This window comes from Camelus dromedarius, chromosome 6 (genome assembly GCF_036321535.1).
Source record: "Camelus dromedarius isolate mCamDro1 chromosome 6, mCamDro1.pat, whole genome shotgun sequence".
NCBI classification, from domain to species: domain Eukaryota; kingdom Metazoa; phylum Chordata; class Mammalia; order Artiodactyla; family Camelidae; genus Camelus; species Camelus dromedarius.
The window spans coordinates 89,561,785-89,589,349 of NC_087441.1; the positions used below are offsets into that span (position 1 = coordinate 89,561,785).

Below are 27,565 nucleotides of genomic sequence, written 5' to 3' on the forward strand. Positions count from 1 at the left end.
ACAGGGAAAAGTGTATCTGAGCGGGGAGTAATACCAGAGGGTGATCAGGATGGTGGAAGATGCCCCCTGAGGTTGAGCAGACTGGAGGTGCCCTCCAGAGCCTGGGGTTAGTGAGGATGGGCTTGTAGAAATGCCTCTCTCCTTTACCCATCAATGCTAGGTCCTGCTGGTACTGAGTCCCACAATCGGTGTGCTGCTAGTGCCCTCAGCACAGAGAAAAACCCAGGGGTTCCCACAAGGCTTCGGCCACGTCCTCTGCTTCCTGAACTCCCATTCTGGTGACCCCACCTGGGATGCAGAGATGAGGTGAGGCAGGGGCTTGTGCTGTCAACACCACTACTCTACCCTGGGAATCTGACACACAGTAGGTGCTCGGTAAGTCATTGTTGAATGAACAGCAATACTGGGCCAAGTTTCTGTGGGTGTCTGTGCCCCCAGATCAGGGACCCCTCAGGGCCCACCTCACAAGTGACATGAAAATAATAATGCCACCAGGAGCAATAACAGTTCCTCAGAATAAGTGGGCTTTTCCAAGCACTCTCCACCTTTTGCAAAGGCCTCCCAGCAGGGAAGTGGGCTGTCAGGGGCAACATTGCACTCTCCACTGTAACAAGGAGAAAGCCAAGGGCCACAGAGAGGAGTGCCTTTCCAGTGTCACTGCTCACTTTCCCACCTTTTGGGAGACTGGGAGGCTTTTCTACTACATTCTGGCTCTGAAGCCCCAATACTGTTTGGACATGCCTCCCTCCCTGGAGCAGGGAACCACTAAGTGACCTGTCACTTGTCACCAAGCAGACAGGCTCATTTCAGCTCATTGTGCCACCTGCAGGTTGTACTAGTAGCAGGATCCTCTGGGAGACATCACACTCTCCCAACCTGAAAACAGGTGAACAGCTCACAGGTTTCCTGGAGAGGATGGTCACATGGCCTTGATCTGGCCAATCAGCATTTTCCATCCTCCCTGGCCACTGTGATTGGCTCAAGGCTGGGCACCAGCCCAATCAGGCTCCACGGAGGTCAGCCCTAGTTACTGGAATCCTGGGAGCAGAGAAGTTCTATTTCAGTTGGGAGTTGAGGGGTGATGATGTCAGCCTGTGGCAGTTGGTGACTATCTTGCTCTCATAAAGGCAGAGCCATGTGAAGATGACACCAGTGGCAGAGCCCAGAGGTGGGGAAGGATGACATCTGCTGATGTCACTGAGCACCAGGTACAGCCCTGCCTGAAGCAATCTCCCTGTGGATGTCTCAGTTAGGTAAGTCATTCTCTCCTGCCCTGTTTGCTTCTTTAAGCCACTTTGGTTTTCTGTCACTGGTTTTAAGAAAAAGTTTGACTATTCCTTCAAGCTGGCTAAATGGAGACCCTGGAACTGCAACAGTGTGGTGACAGGCAACAATGTGGCTAATAGACTCCAGAGGCCTCTGTTCAAACAGGGGATTGTAAATGACAAGGGAGAGTACACATGGCCTCAGTGAACAGATTTGCTAGTGGTAGCTCGCAGTTCCTGGATATTAGAGTGCATGCACTCAGCCAAGTCTCAGCTCTGCTCTCACACCTGCTAACTCATACATCTCCTCACCCACCTGCCCGGCCTAGGGGGGCTGGACACCCCCGGGCACCTGAAACAGCCCGGGGCTTTGTGTTTTAATTTACACAGGCTGCCCCCACTTCTGAGGGTGAGGGTGACTGGGTTCCAGTTTACAGAGAAAACAGACTAGACGGTCTCACTGGTGAGCTGTGGGGGTGGGATCCCAATCTACCATCTGACCTATGACTTCAGAGTGGACAGCCTCCCCACCCTCAGCAAGGATGCTTGCTAAGCCTAGGGGCTCAGGAGTCCTGCTCCCTCCAGCACCCCTCCTGGAGGTGAGAGTGGGGGGTGGCTCTTCCCTATACAACATTCACCCCTGCAGGGGCACACGTGTGACCTCACAGTCTGTCATCCCTTCCTTATGACCTGGACCTCCTTGGCAGGGCATGAGAGGTGCCTTGATGTGTGAGAACTGCAGTTCATGGGTGCATACGTGTGCAGGTGCACCATGACTGAGAGGACAGCACCCCAATTTAAGCCCTCTCCATGCTAGATGATTACATCCTGGAATTGAGGGGTTCCCAGGGGTCAGGTGGCCAATTCTGGCCTTAGGGGCAAATTCTTATCACCCAGGGGGCTAATTTTTAAATTAAATTACACGTTTACAATTCAATAGTCAAGCCCCCTTCTCAGCAGCCTTGTAGCCTCTCAGCTTTTACCCCTCGTTGTGACCATGTTCTTAGCTTCAAATTGAGTGCCATTATGGACATGAACATGTCCCTGTCATGTGTCACGTTCAGAGTAAGGGGCCACCCAAAACTCCCCTCCCTTCCCCTTGTCGATACCTCCACACAGGGAGTAGGGCCCTTTCGATGCAGTTGTGCAAATGTGTGAGCTAAGGGTTTAGAATGACCAGGCTAGGAGTGGTCTGCCCCACATAGCAGGGCAGGTGGTTTGGCAGGGGGTGATGGTTCACTTGTAAAACTCAGCTGGTGTCAGGCAGCGACAACAGACTGGCAGCCAAGGGCTCAGCTGGTGCAGAGTAAGCGGATTAAATGTGTTCACCCAAACGCCTCGGGGATGGCAGCCCTAGAGTAAGACTACAAGTGAGGAAGGTGGAGGGTCCCCAGTGCCTGGACCTCCACCTTCTAAAAATCAGGACTGAGATGTGGCTTTGAAATCAGAACACTGGGGTTCAAAGCTTTCCCCACCACTTGGTCAATAATTCAAAGCAAATAAGCCTCAGTTTTCTCATGTGTAAAATCAGAACATTGAAGCCTCTCCTTCTGAGGGTGTGGAGGGAAGTAAATGCGGTGACAGCAGAGCACAGGAGATGTCTGGGCTGAGCCTGCACACAGGCAGGCCGTTGTTGCTGCCATGACCACCGTCTTCCAGGGCAGGGTCTGCACACTCTCCCTGTGAAGGTCCAGACAGTAAACATTCTAGGCTTTGAGGGACCTACAGTCCCTGTCACAACTACCACCCTCTGCTGTTGGAGGACAAAGGCAGCTCCTGCAGTATGTAATCCAGGCTCTCACCCCCGCTTCCTGGGATAAGTATTCCTGAGATACAATTGTCACATAACTTTGTTGGCTTTAGGTGTGCAGCATAATGAATTGTTACATGTGCATATTGTGAAATGATCACTGCATTAAGTTTACTTGACGTCTGTCATCACCCATAGTCACACACTATTTTCCTTGTGATCAGAAATTTTAAGAGGTACTCTCTTAACAACTATCAAATGCACAGCGCAGTATTGTTAACTACAGTCACCTTGCAGTACATTATGTCCCCAGGACTTGTTTATCTTCTAACTGGAAGTTTGTACATTTTGATTATCTTCCCGAATTTCAATCACCCCCTGACTCACCTCTGGCAACCACCAACCTGATCTCTGTTTCTATGGGTTTCGGTTTATTTTGTAGATTCCACATATAAATGAGATCATAGGTATTTGTCTTTCTCTGTCTTATTTATTTCACTTAGCATAATACCCTGAAGGTCCATCCAAGTTGTCACAAATGGCAGGATTTCATTTTTTTAATGTCTGAATAAGATTCCATTATATATACATATATATGCGTCACGTTTTCTGTATCCATTCATCTGTTGATGGACACTTAGGTTGTTTACATATCTTGGTTATTGTAAATAATGATACAGTGAACGTGAGGGTGCAGTTGTCTCATTGACATAGTGATTTCATTTCCTTTGGATATATTCCCAGCAGTGGACTTGCTGGATCATACGGAAGTTCTAATTTTAAATTTTGGGGGAGTCTTCTTACTCTTTTCCAGAGTGATGGCACCAATTTACATTCCCACCAACATTGCAGAAGTTTCCCTTTTCTTCACACCACCACCATCACTTGTTATCTCTTGTATTTTGATGACACCCACCCTGACAGGTGTGAGGGGATATCTCATTGTGGTTTTGATTTGCATTTCCCTGATGGTGAGTGATGTTGAGCACCTTTTCATGTACCTGTTAGACATCTGTGTGCCTTCTTTGGAAAAATGTCTATTCAGTTCCTCTGCCCACTTTTTAAATCAGATTGCTTGTTTTTTTGCTGTTGAATTGTAAGAGTTATTTATATGTTTTGGGTGTTAACCCCTTATCAGATACATAGTATGAAAGTACTTTCTCCCCTTCTGTCTGTTACCCTAACCTCTGCTTTCTGGATGACAGGGGTCCAGGAACTTGGGAATCTCTGCTTCTCACATGTTTCCAATGGTGGGTGGGTGAGGGCTGTGTTGTGATAAAACTGTGCACAACCGTGGGTCACTACCCCTTCTTTTAGAAGGTGGGCTCTGAAGAGTGCAGTGTGGGCAGGGATGTTTCCCTGTAGTCATCATTTGGATGGTCATGTGCCCTGGAACTCACATCTTCTAGCCCGGATGTGATGGGGGAATTTGCAAAGGGAGGACCTTGCAGCTAAGAGACTGACCAGGTGTTCTTGTGTCTTGTTGGAAGCACCTGGAAAAAAAGTTGTGTGGAACAGGGACTCCTCCAGGTCACAAGGCTCAGTTCAGGCTTCTGGGATGCAGAGACCTGCTCTGAGCCACTCACTGAGGAGGGAAGGGCCTCAGGCAGGAGGGAGGGGTTGCTGGATTTCACTTGCCCTGTTTGTCAAGTATCAGCTCTGGTGATGTGTGGCACATGGGCTTAGCTTTGGGCATGTAAGAGGAGAGGTTCCTGGGGAAGGGCTGGCTTTTTCCTCTGATTGAGGTCCTACTGTGTGCCAAGCACAGCAGTCCTCTGAGTCAGAGCTGGAAAGCCAGGCACAGAGAGGTCAGGGAGTTTCCAGGTCACACAACATTAGGGGCATCATTAGGGTCTGATGCAGACCTGACGCCCAGCCTACATTCTCTCTCCTTTCCCAGGACCATCATGATCCCACATGTCAGCATCACCCAGAGAGGCCCAGGTATGGGCGCTGGGACCTTTCCTGCCTAACATGCCAGGAGCCTTAAGAGGGAGGACAAGACACTTCCTGAGTCCATGATGCCCAGAGGCTGCTCTCAGCGAGAGGCCCAGCACACACTCTTGGATGAATCCTAGCTCTGTCCTGAGTCACTCTGTCCTCCCTGCCTCAGTCCTTCTGCCCACATGGGGCTGGAAACAGCAGCCACTTCACAAAGGTCTAAGGAAACTCCAGGATCCTGGAAGCAGCGCCCTCACACAGGGAACATGGTGGGGTCAGCCTCCATTGTCTACTTAACTTTTCCTCACCTCTTTGCTGGATGAGGAGTCCTAGCGGGGCCCTGGCTTGTCCCAATTCTCACCCCAGATCAGGGTCCAGCAGGGGGTGGTGTCCAGGCTGGACTCTGTCCTCTGCCCCTTCTGGGCACCCTCATTCCCTACACCTTGGCTGCCTGGACACTGTCTTCCAGGGGCCACTCTGTGCCCCCCACACCTACCTAGCATCCACCCACCCTGGGTTACTCCATCGCCCTCTGGCCCTTGGACACACACCTACTCCGTGTTGAGTGGAAATGAGGTGACGGACATGCTGGGCCTCCTGGACAGTCTGGGGGAGCCCGATATCCCCATCCTGCCCACCGCCCAAGAGCCCAAGTTGGGGAGAGGGTGTGCCTCCATTCATACTCTGATTTGCTCAGATTCTCAGCACCTACCTTGCTGTGTGGATATGGGGGCAGAGGGATGATGTAAAAGCAGGAGACCTGGACAGCAGAGCATGAGAAGGGGGCTAGCCCAGGCTGGTCTCATAACCCCCTTAGCCTTGGCTTTCTCATCTTTAAAGTGGGACAGACTATTGTGAGGTGAGCAGGATCCTGACCCATAGCCAGGCACTGTCCTACACGCATAAGAGTTCACTGACTCCTCATGAAAATCTGTGGGGCAGGGACAGGCGTTATCACCCATTTCTGCAGAAGTAACTGAGGCACAGAGAGAACATGGGAGGTGACCACCCCAGATTACAGAGCCCAGGCCATCTGTTTCCAGTGTCCAGGCTCATGGTCAGTGCCCACTCTGGGTTTCCTTCCTCCCTTCACCCTCCACTGGGACCCATGGCTGCAGCCTCATCTCAGTGTGATTGTTCATGGGGAGCAAGATGGGGGCTCTGAGGGCCCGTTTCTCTGAGCACTGCTTTCCCAGAAGGCTCAAGGGGTTGACTGTATTCACTACAGGACACCCAGGCCTGGGCCCAGGCCAGCCACACTGCAAGGCCTGAATCAATGATTGTTGAGTGAATACCTGAACCTCTGCATGTACCTGCATGTGGCTCCCATTTCCTCATCTCCACAGCTGGCTACCCGACCAACACCTCGTGTCATCAGGCCTCTGCCAGGGACAGTCAAGGGGACCAGAGCTGCTCATCTGGGGACAGGGAGCCTCAGGGGCCCTGTGTCTGTCCCAAGCATCTCCTGGGCCAATTCACAGGGAAGCCCAGCCAGCTTCCAGGAACAGCAATCAGGTCCCAATCCCAGGGGTGTAGAGTAGGTCTTGAGGGGTGTTTCCTGAGACTGACTTTGTGTATGAAGGGGTCCTGGGGGTCAGGCTGCTTTCAACTTCCATTCCAGGCCCACACCCCTGCTGGTAGCATTGAGCTAGTAATAAAGGACACAGGCCGTGGGGCCAAGGCTATAGCAGGGCTCTGCTCCATCTCTGTGGCTCAGTGTCCTCATCTGTAACAGAGAACAAGTAACAGGGCCAAGGGAGGGCTCACTGAGACCCTCCTCTGTAGCTTTGGTTAGACACTGCCCTCTCTCTGCTCAGTGCCCTTCTCTGTAATAGAGAACTAGTAACATTTTTCTTAGCCCCTTTTGGCCCCATTTTTCTGAGTCTCTTTCCACATTGGGCTCAGGGCTTTCACAGAGATCACAGACTTGGGAGGTAATCAGAGTGTGGTCTCAGCCCTAGTGGTCCGAACTGAGGCCAGAGGAACTTCAGGAGGGGTGGGAATCCAGAAGTGCTTCATGGAGGAGGTGAGATCTGAGCTGTGTCCCCAAGGATGAGCTGTCATCCAGCTGAGGCCTGGCACTGAGCAGGACCCATGTACATGGTGAATGAGGGTGTGAATGAATGAATGGGCACTCCTCTAACAGAGAGTGAGGGGGGAAGTCCCCCAGGCCAAAGCAGGAAACACAGGGCACCCTGGGGGAACAGAGGGTGGGGCTGCAGTGTGATGCCTGCCTCACCCTTTATGGGTGTCTTGCCCCCACTTTAGCCTGTGTTCTGGTGGATTGGGAGCCCTTGCCTCTCCTCTGCTACAGTATCCTGCTCTTCATTCCCAGCAACACCCGCCTGTGTCACCTCAGTGTCCCCAAGTGGACCTGGACCTGTCTTGTGGGAGATTGTGAAGAGGGATTTGGTGTGCAGCCCAAGACTGAAGTAGGAGGGAGAGGATAATAGGGACCTCCAGAGGGGATCATGGGCTGGGGGAAATCGGAGGGGTGGGGAAGGCAGAGACTCAGGGCTGAAGGATCCTGCTTGTGGTGGCTCCTTCACAAGGGGCTTCACAGGGAGGAAGCATTCATGGGGTAAAGGCAGAGCTCAGTTTGGGGCTCGCTGACATGGAACAGCTCATCACAGAGACGTCCAGAGGAGCTGGATATAGGGAACAAAGGTGCCACTGATATCAGGGTCAGAGCCTGAGACCCAGATGAGGTGGGGTGGTGGTGCAGGGGAAGGGGCTTGAGGATGTCAAGATGTTCATTCATTGGGGTCCTCAGGGTGGGACCTTCATGTTCATTTCACAGCCACCTGGTGCCTGACAGAGCTAGGCTTAGGGAGGTCACTGAGTAGACACGTGCTGACAACCTAGATTCTCCTGTTTTCACATAAAGTCCCTGGTGTGAAGCCAGGTGGCCCTCTTTAGAGTCATACACCCTCACCCCTGGGCTCTCTGTGTGCCTAGAGCCCAGTGGCACCTTACCTCCCACTCCCCACTGCAGGACCCTTTGCACACCTGCATTTCCACAAGCTATAAAACATCTTCTCTTGCTGTGTGTTTACCCTATGAAAACTCATTGCCCCAGGAAGAGAGGCCTCACAACCTGCCCTTATTAAAGTGGTAAAGCCTGTTGTTCAGAGAAGCCCCTGACAGATCTCACAACCAACCAGGTACCTGTGCATGAATTGATCATGCAGCCCCCTCCTCCTTGTGTGAACAGCACCCCCCCAATAACAGACCCCACACACTCAACCTTGGCACTCGTGTAGGCACCTCTTGCCTGTGTGGCCTGATGTTGCCTATAGCAGTGTCCCCATTAAACTTTCCTAGACCCTTCTCAGACGCTGGTAATTCTTTACCAACCCAAGTAACTAGCCAGCCATTGTGCCCACAACACCTGAAACAGAATTGGCTAAATTATGCAGATTGATGATGCAGTTTAATTTGCTTTAAAGGTGAAATCAAGGTTTACAAATAAAAGCAACATACGTACTCAAGGCAGGACTAAGAACTCACACGGATAACTAAGACCCTCCATGCACATCCCACTGTGGCCTCAGGGCCTTTGCACTGGCTGCTCTTTCAGCCAGGATCTCTCTCCGCCTGCTTCTTAAACACCTCCAGGAATCTGCTCAAATGTCCTCCCTGACCTTATTTTTCTCCATGGAACATATCACCTCCGGACATTGTGTATATTATACTTAATTTTCTCTGTGTCCCCCACCAGGCTGTCTGCTGCATGAGAATGGAGACCTGCCTGCTTCACTCCCTGCTGTGCCCGGTATATGGAACCCGCCCAACACACAGTAGGACCTCAGCGAATGTGTGACGGGTGTGTGATCACTGTAGGCCACAGAAAAAGGTCTTCCCAGCAGTGATGGTAAGAGTCATTCATTCTCTACTTACTGAGCCCTACTGTGCACTGGATACTGACCTGGGTGGGAGGCATGCAGTGGATGAGACACAGTGAGCACACACAGCATGTTAGGAGAGACACGTGCTCTGGAGAGCACACAGGGCTGGGGGAGTGCAGGAGTGGAGGAGAAGAGGGCCAGGTGGAGACAGTGGTGGCAGAAGAGACAGAGAGGTGGGGCCCAGGTCGTGCAGGGCTTGATGGCTCCTGTGAGGGCTTTTCCTCAGGGCAGCGGAACCATGGCTGGGCGTGGAGCAGGGGCCCGGGTCCTGAATGCTAAGCAGGAGATGGAGCAGGTGTCTGCTTTGGAGATGTGCGTGGAGGAGGCTGTCCCTGTAGACTGTGCAGGCAAGGAAGGCTCCTCTGAGGGGGTGACATCTGAGCTGAGCCCTTGTATGGACCATGTTTCCACCTTCTGTAGACTGGATGCTTTCGTCTGCCCTGCAGGCCTATGCAGGACACACCCTGTTCTCAGTCACCTGGGCTGGGCCTCCTGCCTCCATTATGGGCCTTCCCACCCCAGAAGGAGTCCTTCTAGATCTAACGCACTACCCCTTCACTGGACTTGGACTCACACTGAGCCACTGTCCACCTGCCCAACTCACCCAGAGTCAAGTCCAGACACTTGGGGGAGCCCCTCCACCCCAGAGCCCATGAACTTACTCAAATGGCCAGTCCTCAGGCTGCTCACATGCCTCACCCTCCCCTCCTGCAGAAACTCTGTGACAGATCCTGTCCACAGCACCCTGCTCCTCCGATCCTGACCCCAGGCTTTCCCATGGAGTGTGACCCCGCATGGGGTGCAGTCCCCTCCTCCAGTCTGGTGAGTAGAAACTACCTTTTCTTTTTTCTTTTGTTAATATATTTATTTTTTAATTTTTATTTTATTGAGTTATAGTCAGTTTGCATTGTTGTGTCAATTTCCAGCATAGAGCATAATTTTGTCAATTGTGTTTACTCTTTCAAGAAACCATCTCTTGGCTTGATTTTTTCAAATGTTTCTAATATCTCTATTTTATTTATTTCCTCCCTGAACTTTATTATTTCCTTCCTTCTGCTTACTTTTGTTATTTTTTGCTCTTCTTTTTCTAATTCTTTTAGGTGGTAAGTTTGATTGTTTATTGTAGTTTTTCCTCTTTTTTGAGGTAGACCTGATTCTCTCGCTATAAACTTCCCTCTAAGCACTGCCTTTTCTGGATCCCATAGGTTCTGTGTGGTTGTGTTTTCATCATCTTTTGTCTCACTGTGTTTTTTTATTTCTTCTTTGATTTCATCATCCACCCATTTTTTTTTTAAAGTAGTATGTTGTTTAATCTCCATGCTGTCATTTATTTCTCCTTTATTTTTCTGTAGTTAATTTCTACTTTTATGGTATTGTGTTCAGAAAAAGTTGCTTCAAATATTTTCTATCTTCTTCAAATTGTTAATGCTTCTTTTGTGCCAAAGTATATGATCTATCCTAGAAAATGTGGTACGTGCGCTTGGGAAGAATGTATATTCTATTTTAGGGAAATATAATGTTCTGAAAATATTAACCAAGACAAATTGTTCTATTTTATCATTTAATTTCTATGTTGTCTTATTAATTTTATGTAAGGAAGATCTGTCCAGTGATGTTAATGGATAGTTAAAGTCTTCTACCATGACTGTATTCCGATCAAATTTTCCCTTTTTATCTGTTATGTATTTAGGTGCTCCTATGTTGGGTTCATATATGTTAATGAGTGTAATATCTTCATCTATGACTCCTTTAATCATTATAAAATGTCCTTCTTAATCTTTCTTTATAATCTTTGTTTTAAAGTCTGTTTTATTTGAAATCACTGTTGATATTCCTGCTTTCTTGTCATTTCCATTTTTGTGGAATATCTTTTTCAATCCTCTCACTTTCAATCTATGTGTGTCCTTCTCCCTCACGTGGGTCTCTTGTATACAGTGTATTGTAGATACTTGCTTTATTATCCACTCTGCACTCTATATCCTTTGATTAAAGCATTTAGTCCATTGACATTTATAATAATTATTGATACATATGTGTTTATTATATTTTGAACTTTGTTTTGCAGTTGATTTGGTATTTCCTCTTTGTTCCTTTCATTTTCTTTTTGTGGTTTGATAATTTTCCTTTTTATTATCTTGGTGTCTTCTTAGTTTTGTGACTCTATTGTAACTTTTTGGCTTGTGGTTACCCTACTTTGTACATATATTAACCCATTACTATATCTGTTTGTTTTAAACAGATAGTAATATAAGCTCAAACTCATCCTACCAAGAACAAAAGAGAGAGAGAGAGAGAAAGAAACCTGTGCATTTTCTTGTTCGCCTCCCCCACCCTTAATGATTTAGATGTCCTCTTTTATGATTTCATGTTTATTCTGTTGTAATTCATTGTAGCAATCACCTTTCCAATCATGGTTTTCTCCTTTTTGTAGCATCCTGCTTCTTTTCTGTTTAGAGTAGGTCTTTCAATATTTCCTTTAGCATAGGTTTAGTGTTGCTAAATTCTTTTAGTTTTTGCTTGTCTGTGAAGTTCTTTATCTCTCCTTCTATTCTAAAGGATAGCCTTGCTGGATAAAGTATCGTAGGCTGCATCATTTTTTCATTCAGGACTTTGAATATTCCTTGCCCCTCCCTTCTGGCCTGTACTGTTTGTGTAGAGAAATCAGCTGAAAATCTTATGGGGGTTCCCTTGTATCTCATTCTTTGTTTTTCTCTTGCTGCCTTTAGAATCATTTCCTATTCTCAACCCTGGTCATCCTAAATGTAATATGTCTTGGTGTGGGTCTGTTTGGGACCTCCTTGTTTGGGATGCTCTGTGCTTCCTGTACTTGGATATCTGATTCCTTCTTTAGGTTTGGGAAGTTTTCAGTCATGATTTCTTCAAATACCTTTTCAATCCCCTTTGTTCTTTCTTCTCCTTCTGGGACCCCCATTATGAGTAGGTTGGCATGCTTTATGTTATTCCATAGGTCCCTTATATTGCTTTCATTGGTTTTTATTTGTTTTCTCTCAGCTGTTCTGTTGTCCTGTCTTCTAAGTCACATATTCATTCCTCTCAATTATCTAGCCTACATTTTACAGCCTTTAGCTCAACTCTCATCTCAGCAAATGAGTTTTCCAATTTTCACTGGCTCCTCTTTAGAGTTTCAATTTCGTTTTTTGACATATTCTCTGTCTCTATAGACAATCTCTTTTAGTTTCTTCAGTACTTTGATCACTCCTTTCTTGAAATCATCTAGTAGACTATCAATGTCTATTTCATTGATTGTTCTTTCAGGGGATTTATCTTGTTCTTTTAATTGAGAGAGGTGGCTCTGCTTCTTCATCTTGCTTATATCTCTCTGGCACTATGGCTTATGGAGTATCAGTTATCTACTGTCGTCTTTTAGGAGTTTATTTATTTATATAAAGTGGATGCAGAAATAAAACTAAGCACAAAGAAATTAGTTTTAAAAGCAGTATAATCAATAACAGAAGAACATATTGAAAAAAGATAACAATTGAGTTGGGATGAATTTTTAAAACATTAAAGGAAGAAAAATATTTGAGAACAGAGTATCATCATAACAGAAGAACAAAACAAAGATAAAAATGAAATTGGACAAATTGAAAGATAATAATATTAGTATTTTAAAAGAAAATTTTAAAAGGGATTAAAAATAGAAATATAAAAATTATTTAAGAAGTAACATTTAAAAAGTAAAAGAAAATGGAACAGAAAAAGAAGAGAGGATGTTCCCGTGGAGATTGTGTGCCCTTAATAATTTTATCAAGAGGTCTTTCTTAAATAAGTGTGGTTGCCAAGTCTTACTTCTGTGCCTTTTGTCTGTTATCCCTTTGGTTACGGATGTGGCCATTAACCTGTTAACCAGAGCCTACCCTGGCTATTGAATGGGGACTCCTATTTGTTTTGTGGTTGTCACAGCTCCTGCCCCTGCCTTGTTTCATGAACTCAGCTCATTGGTTCCAGAGACCCTCTGGTCACACCCTTGGTCTGTGCTGCTCCCAGTGCCTGGAGGTAGACATGTCACATCTCCTCCCAATGCTGCATCTTGTTGCTGCTCTCCTGCATGGTAGGTGGGCAGGGTGTGCCCCTTCCCAATGCCGTGTCCAGGTGCAGCAGTCCTGCACAGTAGTTGGGTTGGTTGCTCCCCTGTTCAGTGCTACTCCCCACTCCAAATCTGTTCCACACTCTGTAGGTGGGCTTGAGGCAAATGGCCACACCAGCCCTAGTCCCTGCTCTTTGCCAGAACTCTGCTCCTTGTTCATTTGTCTTAGAGGTGCGAGTTCATAGACGCACCAGGACAGAACCTTCCTATATGTCTGGGGATGTAAACAAGTCTCAGTCCCACCTATGAGGCTGCAGAACTGCCAGGTACATATTCAGGTTTCAACCCTGCCTCTGCCTGGGTGGGTATGATGGCTGTGGCTGAGCCTCATCTCTCTTCTTCTGAGAAATCACCAGTTATGTTGCTGTGGGTCAGCAGAGACAAAGGACAAAACTCCCCTTCCCTCAGGCAAGCCAGCAATGTTGCTTTGCTTTATTTTTTTTTCTTATTTTATGGGGGGCCCAGGCTGTTCTGATCTGTATACAATCCAAGCAGTTGTCCACAGCACACTGTAGTCCCCCAGGGTTACCTCTGTACAGTCAACCAGAGTCTGCCTGGATCCAGCAGCCTGTCCCTTCCCATCCCTGATTCACTTCTAGGTTTGGGGGTTGTTGACACACTTTGTGCCCATATAACTTAATTCTGTCAGTCAAGGGCGGTTCTGTACACATGTGAGCCTCAGAGGTTCCCTGTCCATCCTGCTGACCTCTCCATTGGAAAGGGGGAGACCCAGTCAACCAGCACTATCCCTCCTTTGCTGCTCCCTCTTCAAAGGACCAACCCCAAGCCATTTTGCATTTTCTTCCTTCTTTTTTCCGTTTCTCCTACCAGATTGGTGGCACATTTTGTCTTTTGAAGATGGCAATGTTTTATCAAAGTTCAGCAGATGTTCTGAGTGGATGGGTGTGTCTGTGAATGTCAGTCTTGGTGTATTTATTGGAGAGGATAAGATACAAGTATCCTTCTACTCCACTATCTTGGCCTTTCTCCAAGAATATGCACTCTTAATAATTTTGTCATAAGTTTGTTTTTAATTATGGGTGGTTGCCAAGTCTTCCTTCCATGCCTTTTGCCTGTTATCCCCTTTGTTGGTGGTGTGGCTGGTGTTCTGGTGGCCTGAGTCTGCCCTGGCTATTGAGCAGGAGCTCCTTTTTTTCCTGTGGTTGTCACACTCCTGCCCATATCCTGCTGTGAAAACTCCACTTGCTGGTTCCAGAGGTCCTCCAGTCGTGCTCCTGGTCTGTGTCCCAGCATCAGTTTGTGGGTGGTCTGCACCCCCACCAGATGCCTGGTCCCAGCACCACACTTGTGCAAGTTAGTTGGCAGGTAGCTCCCCTGCCGCATTAGGTCCATGCTTCATAGGTGGACTCAGAGAAAACAGCTGCACTAGCCGTCACCCCTGCTCTGTTCCAGAACACTGCTTCTTGTCCATTTGTCTTAGAAAAGCCAATTCAGAGAGGCATCGGTGTGTAATGGTCCCCTCTGCTTGGGACTGTAAACAAATCTCAGTCCCACCTATGAGGTTGTGGAGCCCCTAGGTAGGGATTCGGCTTTTGACCCCTCCTTCACCTGGGAACCATGAACCAGAAAATATGGTGGCTATGGCTGAGCCTTGACTCTCTTCTCCCAAGAAGTCTCCAATATTGGCACTGTGGGTCTGTGGACACAAAGGCTACGGATCCCCTTCCCCCCAGGGCACACCAGCAGTGTTGCTTTGCCTTTTTTTTTTTTTTTTTGGATTTTATGGGGGACCCAGGCTGTTCTAATCTGTATACTCTCCCAGCCATGGCACACAGAACATTGTAGTCCCCCAAGGTTTCCTCTGTACAGTCAGCCCGAATCCTCTGCTCGACTCAGACAGCCTGTCCCATCCCACCTCTGCTGGTTCACGTCTAGGGCTGGGGATCATTGGGACTCTTTGTGCCCAATTAACTTAGTTCTGTCAGTCAAAGGCTATTCTGTACAGATCCGAGCCGCAGATGTTCCCTCTCCATCTTGCTGAACTCGCCATTGGAGTTGGGTAGACCCAGTGTATTAATGCTATTACTCTTTTGCAGCTCCCTCCTCATTGGAATGGTCCTGAACTATTTTCCTTTTTCTTCTTTTCTCCTACCAGATTTGTGGAAAATTTTATCTTTTGAAGAAGGCAATATTCTGTCAAAGTTCAGCAGGTGTTCTGGGTGGTGGGTGTGTCTGTGGATGTCACTCTTGGTGAATTTGTGGGAGAGGGTGAGCTCTGAGCATCTTTTTTACTCCACCATCTTTCCTCCTCCTTCACTTTTTCTTTTGATTGGAACACTTAGTCCATTGACATTTATAGTAGTTATTTTATAGATGTGGTTTTATTGCCATTTTGAAATTTGTTTTCCAGTTGATTTGGTATTTCTTATTTGTTTCTTTCTTTTAATTTTTTTTTCATTTTTGTCATATGATAAATTTCTTTTCTATAAGCTTGGTTTCTTTTTGGGTTTTATGACTCTTTATATACTTCTGATTTGTGGTTATCTTGTCTTTCAATTATGGTAACCCCTTACTTCATCTGTTTGGTTTTAGTTGATAGTCATGTAGGCTCAAGTGCATCCTAAAAAGAAAGAAGACAAAAAGAAAGAAGAAAAAAAAAAGAAAGGGAACAAAATCTATATTCTCTTGCTCTCCTCTTTCACCTTTTATGATTTTGCTATTCTCTCTTTCTTTCTTGCTTTCTTTATTGACTTACTGACTTATTTATATCTTCATGTTTTCCCTTGCAATTCACTGTATTTATTGCATTTCCAATTATGGTTTCCTAATTTCTATAGCTTCCTGTTTATGTTTTATTTAGATTAGAACTTTCAATTTTTTTTAGCATAGATTTAGTACTGCTGAATTCTTTTAGTTTTGCTTGTCTGTGAAATTCTTTCTCTCTCTTTCTGTTCTAAAGGAGAGTCTTTCTAGATAGAATATCCTAGTTTGCAGCCTTTTCTCATTCAGGACTTTGAATATATCTTTCCACTCCCTTCTGGCCAGAAGTTTTTATGTAGAGAAATCTGCTGAATGCTTATGGGGCTCCCTTGTAACTAACATTTTGTTTTTCTCTCACTGCCTTTAGAATATTTTCTTTATCTTTAACTTTAACCATTTCAAATATAATATGTCTTGGTGTAGGTCTGTTTGGTTTCTTCTTGTTTGGGACCCTCTGTGCCTCCTGTACTTGGATAATTCTTTCCTTCTTAAGGTTTGGAAAGTTTTCAGTCATGATTTCTTTAACTATATTTTCAATCCCCTTTTCTCTTTCTTCTCCTTCTGGGACCCACTATTATGCATAGGCTGGCGCACTTTATATTATCTTGCTTTAATTGGTTTTTATTGGCTTTTATGTCTGCTGTATTGGGTTATTTCTTTTATCTTGTCTCCTAAGTCATTTATTCATTCCTCTGCATTATCTAGTCTGTTTTTGATTGCCTGTAGTTGAATTTTCTATTTTTAACTAGCTCTTCTTTATAGTTTAAATTTTCTTTTCAAAGTTTTCTGTCTCTATTGATAGTCTCTTTTAGTTCTTTCAGTGTGTTGATCATTCCCTTTTTGAAGTCTAGTAGACTATCAGTCTATTTTACTGTTTGTTCTTTCAGGGGATTTCTCTTGTTCTTTTAATTGAAAGTGGTTCCTCGGCTTCTTTATTTACTTATATTTCTCTGGCTCTATGTATTTCTTCTAGACCCATTTCTGAGCTGTGGTGTGTAGTAGGCAGGGTGGGAGCACTTCAGTTCTGAAGAAAAATAAGCAGGAGATTTCCACTGGGGAGTTCCCTCTGTGGTGTTGTCTGTCACTTGTTATGCAGACTTAAAAAGTACTATTTGTTGATGTTGGCTTTATTCCTGCTTTAGCTATGGGAATGTCAGCCACCTACTCTGGTGCCCCTCAGGTTCTGAGCCCCAGGAAACATCAGTGCAGATCCAGCAGTGTCAGTCCCTTGGACCTGCCTTAGCAAGTGTGTAGTCACACACATGAATTTGTGGTCCACTACAGGTTCAGCTCAAACCCCAATCCCGCATCCACTTATGGAACCATACACCACCCTGTTGTAAATACCCTCACTGGCCACCCTTCTTGAGTCAGAACTCCACTCACTGCCTGTAAGTCCCAGAGGTGTGGATCCACAAAGTGACCAGAGAGAGCAAATCCTCCCTCTCTGCCTGGGGCTGTAAACAAATCTCAGTCCCGCCTGTGAAGTTGCAATGGCACAGGATATGGATTCAACATTCAGCTCTGCCTTTGTGCAGCAGTGTTGGCTATGACCAAGCCCCATTTCTCTTCTCATGAGAACACACCAACAATGGAGCCAAGTGGAGAAAGTGACTTTGGCACAGCCATGTATCATTCCTCCCCCATTATACCAACATTGGTGCTTTTTTATGAGAGTTTCAGTCTGTTCTGTTCCACACACACACACACACACAGCCAGAGCTCACACTGCCCTCTAGTTTCCTGATGCTGCCTCTCTGCAGTGTGACCCAGCCCTCTGCCTGGGCTCTTCACTGACTCCAGTAGCCAGTCCTGGCTCATCCCTGCTAGTTCATGTCTAGGGCTGGTCATCACAGGGACCCTCTGTGTCAGTATTCCCCAGTTCTGCCTGCCATGCAGTTGCCACTGTCTCCTCCAAACCTTGGAAGCTCTGCTTCTTTCCTAGCTGATCTCCCAGCTAGAGGGGTTGTGTCCCAGTGTGAGGGTGCCTTTCTTCCTATGCTACTTTTTCCCTGCAGGATCAGTCCTGCACTGAATTTGTCTTTCTTCTTTTTATTCCTTACCATATTTTGTGAGAATCTTCCTGTATTTCAAAATGAGAGACACTGTGCCAGAGTTCAGGAGGTTTCTGAGCAATTCAATGTTGTTGTAGATGTAATTCTTTGTGTATTTGTGGGAGAGTTCAAGCTGTGAGTCTGTCTACTCTGTCACTTTGGCTCCTTCAAATTTTAAAATAGGGCTAGGTCTTTCTTAATTACTCTCAACAAGCTGTTGTAGTTTCCAGCGTACATGTCTTGTAATTTTTCTTTGCCTCTATTGGATGCTGATTCAGAACATACACAACCTTCTAGAGAAACCTGTCCCACCCTGCCATTTGCTGCCAACTAGCTGGCCTGTGTCTGAGTCACCAAAAGGTTTTGTTCTTTATCTGATTCTTCATTCTTTAGAATTTATCATTTTACTCTCATAAATGCTGATTGTACTTGTAACAAATACTTTAAAATAAAAATAATAAACTTTACGCTGTGGATTCAATATGAATGAATCTCAAGTAACATATGCTTTAAATACCTTAGAATTAGTAAAGCAATATAGATACATTATGAACACTTGAAATGTTGCCTAAAGGAAAAGTGCAGAGATTTGCAAATCCCACCCCCAGAAGTGACCGTCATGAATGGCTTGGTGAACATCTCTCAGTCTCTATCTCTCTTATTCTCTCTGCCTCTGTCTCTCACACACCACAAGATTCATTTAAATCTATGATGATTTGACACATATGTGGTCATAGATGGCATCTGGGATGTAGATGATGGATTAACAAGCATCCAAACTGAGGGCTTCCTTGACATCAGGTAAAGACCTAGCAGTCATTTTTCCAGCTGCACAACAATCATTCCTCCATGTGAACCAGAACTGATGAATCCCACCCCCTTTCCATGAACATTTGTGTTGCTTCCAATCTCCTACTAGTTAAACCAGAACTGTGATGAACATCCTTGAAAAGACATCTTTGAAAAATTGTGCAAGAATTTTAGTATGATCAACACTAAGCATCAGCACTACTCGGAAAGGGGTGAACTTGTGGAACTGTAATTCACCCTGCATACTGTTCTCCCAGAGAGGAGTGTCTGCTCACTCTTCCCTCCAGGGGATCTACTGTGGCCTCTGCCTCCTTATGTTGTCACTAGAGCTGGTTGTCACCAGGCTAAAGTTCTGCCAGTGTGATGGTGACCAATGCTGTCTCCAAAGTGTGTACATCTGTGTGCATCCTCACTTGAGAGGTCAAGCACCTCTAATATACACTGGCCACCTGCATTTCCTCTTGTTGGAATTGTATGTGTTTGTTCTGTTTCTGTTTAGAACACAGTGTTTCAAGAAGTTTTTGGACCACAGGGATGTGAAACATTTCTCTGACTTTAGGTTATGAAAAATGAATTTTCCAGGTTGTGGTTTGACTTTCATGGCTTTTGAATATTATTATTTTTTATTTTGTAGGTTATGTTTTGCCACAGGAAGAGCTAAGCATCTCCCTTCTGGCTCTGGTTTCACACATAGAATAGCAGTGCCTATCTCGAGATTATGCACATAGTTACTAAAAATTTTCATTTTGTACATCTCATGTTTAATCCACCTGGGTTTCCCTTTCAAATAACCAAAATGCTACTTCAAGTAAAAAAAAAAAACAAAACACCTGTCCCTTGTTAAAATATGAGAGCAGACACAAACAGCCACCTTTTGTATGATTTCATTGATAGGGAACATCCAGGGTAGGGAAAGACACACAGAGAGAAAGAGGATTAGGGCTTGTCAGGGGCTAGGGGAGGGAGAAAAGAGAATGTGTGGTTTGGATACAGGGTTTTATTATGAGGAAAGAAACAGTCTGAAACTAGACAGTGATGATGGTTACACAGCATTGTGAATGCACTTAATACTCCTGAATTGCACAATTTAAAATGGAAAAACATCTAAATTTTATTATTGTAAACTTAAAACTTAAAAATAGATGATACTCTAAATGACATGAAAGAAAACAAGGAAATTACAGAAAAAAACAAACAAAAATGATTCCAGGAGAAGGGAAGTAAAGTTCGAGTCTGGGAGTGGGTTGATTCTGAGAATTAGATGACAGTGTTGGTGTTTGCAGAGGCATCTCAGCCCGTAGGGGTGGTGATGCCTGAATTGGCTCTGGGTCTCATAGAAGTGTGTGTGTAGGTGAAGGAGGAGCTACAAGATCAGGCTCAGGGTCTCCCTGCAGGACTGGTAATGTAACCTGGCTCTAGGTCTCCTGTAGGTCTAGTCTTACAGTCTCCCTGCAGAGCTGGTGGGATGTGACACGGTTCTGTGTTTTTTGCAGGTGCAGGTTCGGGTTCCCCTGCAGGGTTGGTAGAATGGGACCCAGTCCTGTGTCTCCTGCAGGATCCAGCTCAGGATCTCATGCAAGACCAGGCTCAGGGTCTCCTTGTAAGGCTTGTGGAATAAGACCCCATCCTTTTTCTCCTGCAGCAGCAGATTCATGGTGTCCCTGCAAGGTTTTGCAATTTCACCCTACTCTGTATCACCTGCAGGAGCAGGCTCAGACTGTCCCTGCTGGGTTATTGGAATATGACCCATCTCTGATTCTCTTGCAGAACCAGGCTCAGGGTCCCTCTACAGGGCTAGTCAATTTTGTTCCAGTCCTAGGTCCCTTGCAGGTGCAGGATTGGGGTCTAATTTCAGGGCTGGTGAAATGTGACTCAGCTGTTGGTCTCCTGCATAAACAGGCAGACTTTCTCCCTGCAAGCCTTGTGGAATGAGACCCAGTGCTGGGTCTCCTACAGGAGCATGCTCGGGGTCTCTAGGCAGGGCTAGTGGAGTTGGACCTGGCTAATGGTCTCCCTGCAGTGCTGTTGGAATTGGTCCAATTCTTGGGTGTCTTGAAGGTGCAGGCTCTAAGTCTCCCTGCATTGCTGGTGAAATGTGAGCCAGTTGTGGTTCTCCTGAAGGAACAGTCTCAGGGTTTCCCTGCAGGGCTGGTGGATGGGACATAGTCCAGTGTCTCCTGGAGGAGCAGGCTCTGGGTCATTCTAGAGCTGTTGCAATATGACCAATCTCAGGTTCTCCTGTAGGAGTAGGCTCGGGGCCTTCCTGCAGGGCTAGTGGAATTGGACACGGCTCATGGTCTCCGTGCAGTGCCATTGGAATTGGTCCAAATCTTGGATCTTTTGAAGGTGTAGGTTCTAAGTTTCCCTGCATTGCTCATGGAATGTGACCTGGCTCTGGGTCTTCTGCAGGAGCAGGCTGATAAATTACCTGTAGGGCTGGTGGAATGTGACATGGCTCTTAGTCTCCTGCCAGAGCTTATTCAGGGTCTTTCCACAGGGCTGCTAGAATTGGTCCCAGGCCTGGGTCTCCTGCATGTGAAGGCTCAGGTATCCCTGCAGGGCTTGTGGAAAGTGACTGGGTTTCTGTTTCCTGCAGGGGCAGGTTCAGAGTCTCCTTGCAGTGTTGCTGGAATGGCACATGGCTCTGAGTTTCCTGTAACAGCAGTCTTATGTTCTTCCTACAGGGCTAGTGGAATATGACTCAGACCTTGGTCACTTGCAGGAGCAGGCTAGTTTTCTCCCTGCTGGGATGGTGGAATCAGACCCTGTCCTGGGTCTTCTGCAGAAGCAGGCTCCAGGTCTTCCTGCAGGGCTGTTGGAACATGACCCCATCACTTGTTCTGCTTCAGGAATAGGCACATGGTCTCCTTGCAAGGATAGTGTAATTGGACCCAGCTCAGGGGTCACTACAGGGCTGATGGAATGTGACCTGGCTCTGTGGTTCCTGCAAGTGTAGGTTCTGTGTCTCCCTTCAGGGTTGGTTTAATGGGACCCATTCCTGGATCTCCTGTAGAAGTAGGCTCAGGGTCTCCCTGCAGGGCTGGTGGAATGGGACCCATCTCTGGGTCACCTGCCAGAACAGATTTGGACTCTACCTTCAGGCTGGAGGAATTGGGCCTGTTCTTGCATTTCCTGCAGGAACAGGCCTTGGGTCTTCCTGGAAGAATACTGTAATATGACCCATCTCTGGTTCTCTTGCAGGAGAGGCTCATGGTCTCCCTAGAAGGTTAGCAGAATTTGTCCCATTCCTTGGTCTAAGGCTCAGGGTATCCCTGCAAGTTTGGTGGAATGGGACCTAGTCCTGTGTCTCCTGCAGCAGCAGGTTCTGTTCTCTTTGCAGGGCTGGTGGAATGTGACTCCACTCTGTAGTATTTTTTGCAGATGCAGGCTTAGGGACCCCACCAGAACTGATGGCTCTTAGTCTCCTATGGGAGCAGGTGAGGGATTCCCTGCAGAGCTGGTGGAATTCGTCCCAGTCCTCGGTCTCTTGCAATTGCAGACTCAGTGTCTCCCTGCAGGGTTTGTGGAATATGACTAGGCTGTGGGTATCCTGCAGGAGCAAGCTCAGTTTTTCCGTGCAGGGTTGGTGGAATGAGATCTAGTTCTGGCTCTCCTACAAGAGGAAGCTGGGATTCTCCCTGGAAAGGCTGATGGAATTGGACTGGGATGTCTGTCTCCTGCAGGAGCAAGCCTAGGGATTACCTGCAGAGCTGGTAGAATGTCACACAACTCTTGTTCTTCTGCAGGAGCTGGCTCATGTTCTTTGTGAAGGGCTTGGTCTCCCCCAGGAGCAGGTTTGTAGTCTCACTACAGGGCTGGTGTTATGTGACCCACTCTGTTTTCTGCAGATGCAGTCTCAGTGTTTGCAGGTTTGGTGGAATGGGACGAAGTCCTGGGTTTCCTGGAGTAGCAGGCTTACAGTCTCCCTTCTGGGATATTGGAATGTGACCCAGTCATGTGTTTCCTGCTGAAGTGGCCTCAGGATATCCCTGCAGGGCTGTTGGAATTGTACCTCGCTCTGTATCACCTGCAGGATCAGGTTTGTGCTCTCCCAGCAAGGCTGGTGGATTTGGACCTATTCCTGGGTCTCCTGCAGGAGCAGGTTTTCAGTCTTCCTGCAGGGCTTCTGGAATATGACATATCTCTAATTTTCCTGCAGGATCAGGCTTGTGGGTCACCCAGCAAGGCTAGTGGAATTGGACCCACTTCAAGGTCTTAGTGCAGGGTTGATGGAATGGGACCCAGTCCTGGGTCTCCTGCAGGAATTGGCTCAGAGTCTCCCTGCAGGACTGGTGAAATTGGACACATTCCTGAGTCTCCTGCAGGAGGAGGCCCTGCATCTTCCTGGAGGGATGGTGGAATATGACAGAGATCTGGTTCTCCTGCAGGAATAGGCTCAAGGTCTCCCTACAAGGCTTGTGGAATTGGACACATTCCTGGATCCATTGCAAGTGAAGGCTTGGGGTTCTTCCTACACAGCTGGTGGAATGTGATTTGGCTCTGAGTCTCCTGCAGGAGTAGGCTCAGGGCCTCCTTGAAAGATTGGTGAAATGGGACACAGTGCTGTTTCTCCTGCAGTAGCAGGCTCAGGTTCTCCCTACAGTGTTGGTAAAATTGGACCTGGCTCCAATTCAACTGCAGTAGCAGACTGAAGGTATACCTGCATGGCTGGTTTAGTGTGAAGGAACAGCAAGTCTTAATACATTGGCCCACTCCTGGGAAAAGTATAAACAGGGCTTTGTGCATGGTCTCTTGTATTGTCTGAAAAAGCCCCTTGAGATGTGTTGATTCTGATGACCTCTTCCAAGAACTTGAACACTTATAGAATCTCTGCCAACTCATCTTGTTTAGACTGAAGGAATCTGCCTTTCATCAGTTCTTGGAATAGAGATCAACACAAAATGAAAGAGGGAAGAAAAAATTACCAATCTATCTATTAAGAAATCAGCTGAAGACATTAGAAAGTTCTCTTGCAATGCACTTGTTTCTATTTTGGTGCATTTAGAATCATTTTTTATTATCAACTTTGGCCATTTAAATTAGAATATATATTGTTGTAGGCCTACTGGGGTTCATTATGCTTGGACCCTCTGTGCTTCCTGTGTTAAGATAGCTGGTTCTATCTTTGGTTTAAGAAAATTTCAGTCTGATTTCTTCAAATATCTCTTCAAACCATTTGTCTTTCTTCTTTTCCATGTGGGATCCCTATGAGTCATAGACTGGTATGTTTTCTCTTATCCCAGGTTTCAGTTGCATTGCTTGCATTAGTTTTCACTTGCTTTTCTATGTCGTGTTCTGACTGAGTGATTGCGGTTATCCTGCTTTCGAAGTCACTTATTTGTTCCTCTGCATTATCTAGTCCGATTTGGACTGTCTTTAGCTTAGCTATTCTCACCGTTGAGTTTTCTGATTCTATTTGGCTCATCTAAAGTGTTTCTCTTTCCATTTATACTAGCCTGCATTTGTGTTCATAGACTCAAGGTTTCCTTCAGTGTTTTTATGTCCTCCCTTTTCAAGTCATGTTCTAGTAAATTTTGGTGGTCTAATACATTGGATGTTCTTTCAGGAGACGCCTGTCTTTTGAAAATTTGGAATGGTTCTTTTAATTTTATTATATCTCTCTATCGCTATGGGTTAAGGATTATCAGTTATCTATTATAGACTTGAACAGCTTTTGTAAGTGAAATCATTTCTGTGCACATTTAGTATTAATGCTGTGAGGATTGTTTTTGGTATGTAATGATGCCATGCATTCCTTCTGTGTCTGTTGCCTGTTATATCTATGATTGCTAGTGTGGTTTTTGTTGTGGTGAATACAACCTATTCTAGTAAAGTTAGCAGAGTGTCATTTTGGTTAAATGCTTATCATAGCTCTGACAGTGCTGGGACTAGTAATTTTTGCTGGAATAGAGGCTTCCAAATGGTTTCTGGGCTGCCGGCTGGATATGTGGATAGGGAATGGTTCCAATACACTCTCATGAAAGTGCATTCATCCTTACTATTGCCACGGAAAAGTCAAAATTTTATAATGGGTTCCCTCAGGTTCTCTGCAAACAAAAACAAAAGTGGAAACAAATCAAATGATGTCACACATTAGAACCTGTTGAAGCGTGCAGTGCCACAGTTGGGTCCTTAGTGTAGTACTGGGTCAGCACCACAACTATTGTTGCATTAGCATGTGGTAGTCAAGTCTGATGGAAAGGCTTCAAATTCACCTACTGTTCAGCAGATCTCTGCTCCAAGAACTCTTGCAATAAGGCATTGGAACTCAAAGGCAAGCATGGGGCATTTCAAAAACCTCTGCTTTGGACAATAAGAAATTTCAATCCTGCCTATGAAAGTTGCAGATCCTTGGGCTATAGAATCTGATTTCAACAATAAATTGCCCTGGATTCTAGAAACTAGATGAAGATGGCTCTGAATGAGACCCATTTCTCCTTTATGGAGAAAATGAGCAATTATACCGTGGATGTGGAAAGACTGTGACTAAGGCCCTGGGTTACTAAGCTAATCCACAACACATATGCCAGCAGATTTAATATTAAGAGAGGACCCAGGCAGATCTGTTCTCTAGATAGTACCAACCACAGCCCAAAACAATCTCCAAACCCCTGGGAATAAATTTGTGACATCAGCCACAGCCCTAACACACAGATTCCACAGGCACTCCTAGCTCAAAATTAACAGGTGGAGTATTGGTCTGGGAATGAATTGCAGAGAAATTTTGTGATTATTGCTTTCAGATATGTCAACCAAACGTCCACTATGCACTCTTTTAACCCTCAGCACATTTTCTTCCATCTCAAATGACCTGTCCACTTTAGAGTGTGCATTCCAGTAAAACACAGTTTCCCCTTTACTGCTCCCTCACCAAAGGTCAGGTCCTGCACTGATTTCCATTCTCTAATTTGCCTTCTACTCTTTCCAGGTTATGTGAGAATTCTTTCTGACCTTTGAAGTAAGAGATGTTTGGGCATTATTCTGCAGGGTTCCTGAGCCAAGGGCTGGGAGAGTGTATGTTTATCTTGCTGTATACATGGGAGAGAGTGAGCAAAGTTTGCACTGGTACTCTGCCAGTTTGGCATGGATAAATTAACACAATTTAGTCATAACTCACAGACACTTGATTCTTGTTTAGCTATTTTTCTGTATATCAATTGTGGGAGGATGTGTCCGAAAACTCCAGGTCTGACAATGTGTTCATACCTCATTGCAGACTTTCAAATAATAAACAGAATTAAATTACATACATGGGAAATGTATCAAAATAAATACAGTTTTAGAAACGTACTATATCTAACTATAAGACAGAGTTGCCAAATTTAGGTACCAGCTTGAAATATCCAAATAAGAAAAATGCACAGAAAATATAAATTAGCAGCCAAAAGTCATGAAGGAGGCAGGTCAACAGTTTTCTCTTGGTGCCTCCAGCACTAACAGAAACAATGAAATAATTCTTAGAACCATTAACAACCACAACCCTAGGTTTCCATTGTGCATGTGGTGCCCTTTCCTAATAATGACACATACTGGTCAATGTTGGCGATTCAAGGGGAAAAATTATTATTTAGGAAACCACAAAGAAACCCAAACAATGTATTTTTACATAGGCTTGGTTTCAATAGCACTTAGAGATATTATAGATATGAGAACACTGCCGCAGCTTTGCTAGGCTATTGACAATCATGTGCTCTTCTATCAAAGATGAGAATGTTTAATCGACTAATTATGTTGAGAAAAGCAATTTAACCCAAAAAATACAGCAATCACATTATATCCTGCTCCTGGGACTTGACAAAAGGGAAAAGACGGTCCACAAAAGAAGTGTCACTACATATCTATCCCAACAATTACACTTCATTTCAATAACTGAATTATAATAGTTACAAATACTGTTTTGAAAAAATGAGGATAAATAAATATCCAAATTCAGGCAAAAAATTCACTCACTTACAAAACTCCCTTCACACCAAAGTAGATATAAGCCCAGCATTTGCTGAATCTAGGGGAAAATCATCATTTCAAGGTGTGAGCGAAGAATTCAATACCAATCTATTTTAGTCGAGAGTAGTTGACAATGGAGGAGTTCACTGTTGCGCACAGAATGTGAAGGAGGAGGAACTCTGATACAAGGAGGGGCTTGCTCAGCTCCTACTGGCTTCATTGCAACTCAAGTGCTGATTCTTTGAAATGGATACATGAGGGGAGGGGAGGGAAGAGCAAGTGCTTGGTACCAAGGGCCAACCCTGGGAAAAGGCTTACCTGTGCTTCGTGCTTGGTCGTCTGAGTGGTTTACAAATGCCCCTTGGGACGTGTGGATTCTCACGACCTCTTCCAAGAACATGAGCGCTTTTATCATCTCTGCCATCTCTTCTCTTTTAGACGTCAGTAATCTTGGACCCGTTCTTGGAGCAGAGAATTGAGTACCTTCCTAAAGTGCACGTTGACACTCCATATGTTTCTGCCAGTATCAGCGAGGTTCAATATGTCTCATGAATGTCTTTTGAGCCTGGTATTCTCTAGAGATGCCTCCATGCCAGTATTCTCCATTGTAGCAGAACAACTCTCATCAATGTGTTCGCATCTCACCTCAATTCGTGCAGCCAGCTTTTCTGCCAACTTCCTTCATGTCTCCTATAAAGTCAAATTCTAAAGGACAGGGCAAGTCTGAAAGTACCTCGGAGCCTCACCTGTAAGCTGATGACAGGCAGATCTTCCACTATCTGCCCTTTCAGATTCTGGAAACTGACCCGTGAACTCAGGCCATTGCGCAGCACGAGTATCTCGAACTTACACAGATTCCAGAAAAAGAGACTTAAGCCAAGCTCCATAGAGGGCGGTACCGCCTCCATGACACTGATCCACCCACAGAATTCTGCCCAGTTACATTGGATCCACCAGCCACAACAATCCTGGCGGAACACACCAAGATTCCACCTGGAATCCAACCGGTAACTGCCATCCCCAATGGCTGCTGCATCTTGTCAGTGTTGGGGAAGGGGCTGCAT

At 45.7% G+C, this 27,565-nt stretch overlaps 1 long non-coding RNA gene across 1 annotated transcript; it reads left to right on the forward strand.

Moving 5' to 3' along the window:
• The first annotated feature begins 1,028 nt into the window (after positions 1 to 1,028).
• Positions 1,029 to 27,565, forward strand: LOC135321545 (uncharacterized). Its single transcript, XR_010381402.1, has 4 exons — positions 1,029 to 1,253; positions 8,678 to 8,830; positions 9,579 to 9,686; positions 26,940 to 27,565. It is a non-coding gene; the product is annotated as an uncharacterized LOC135321545 (long non-coding RNA).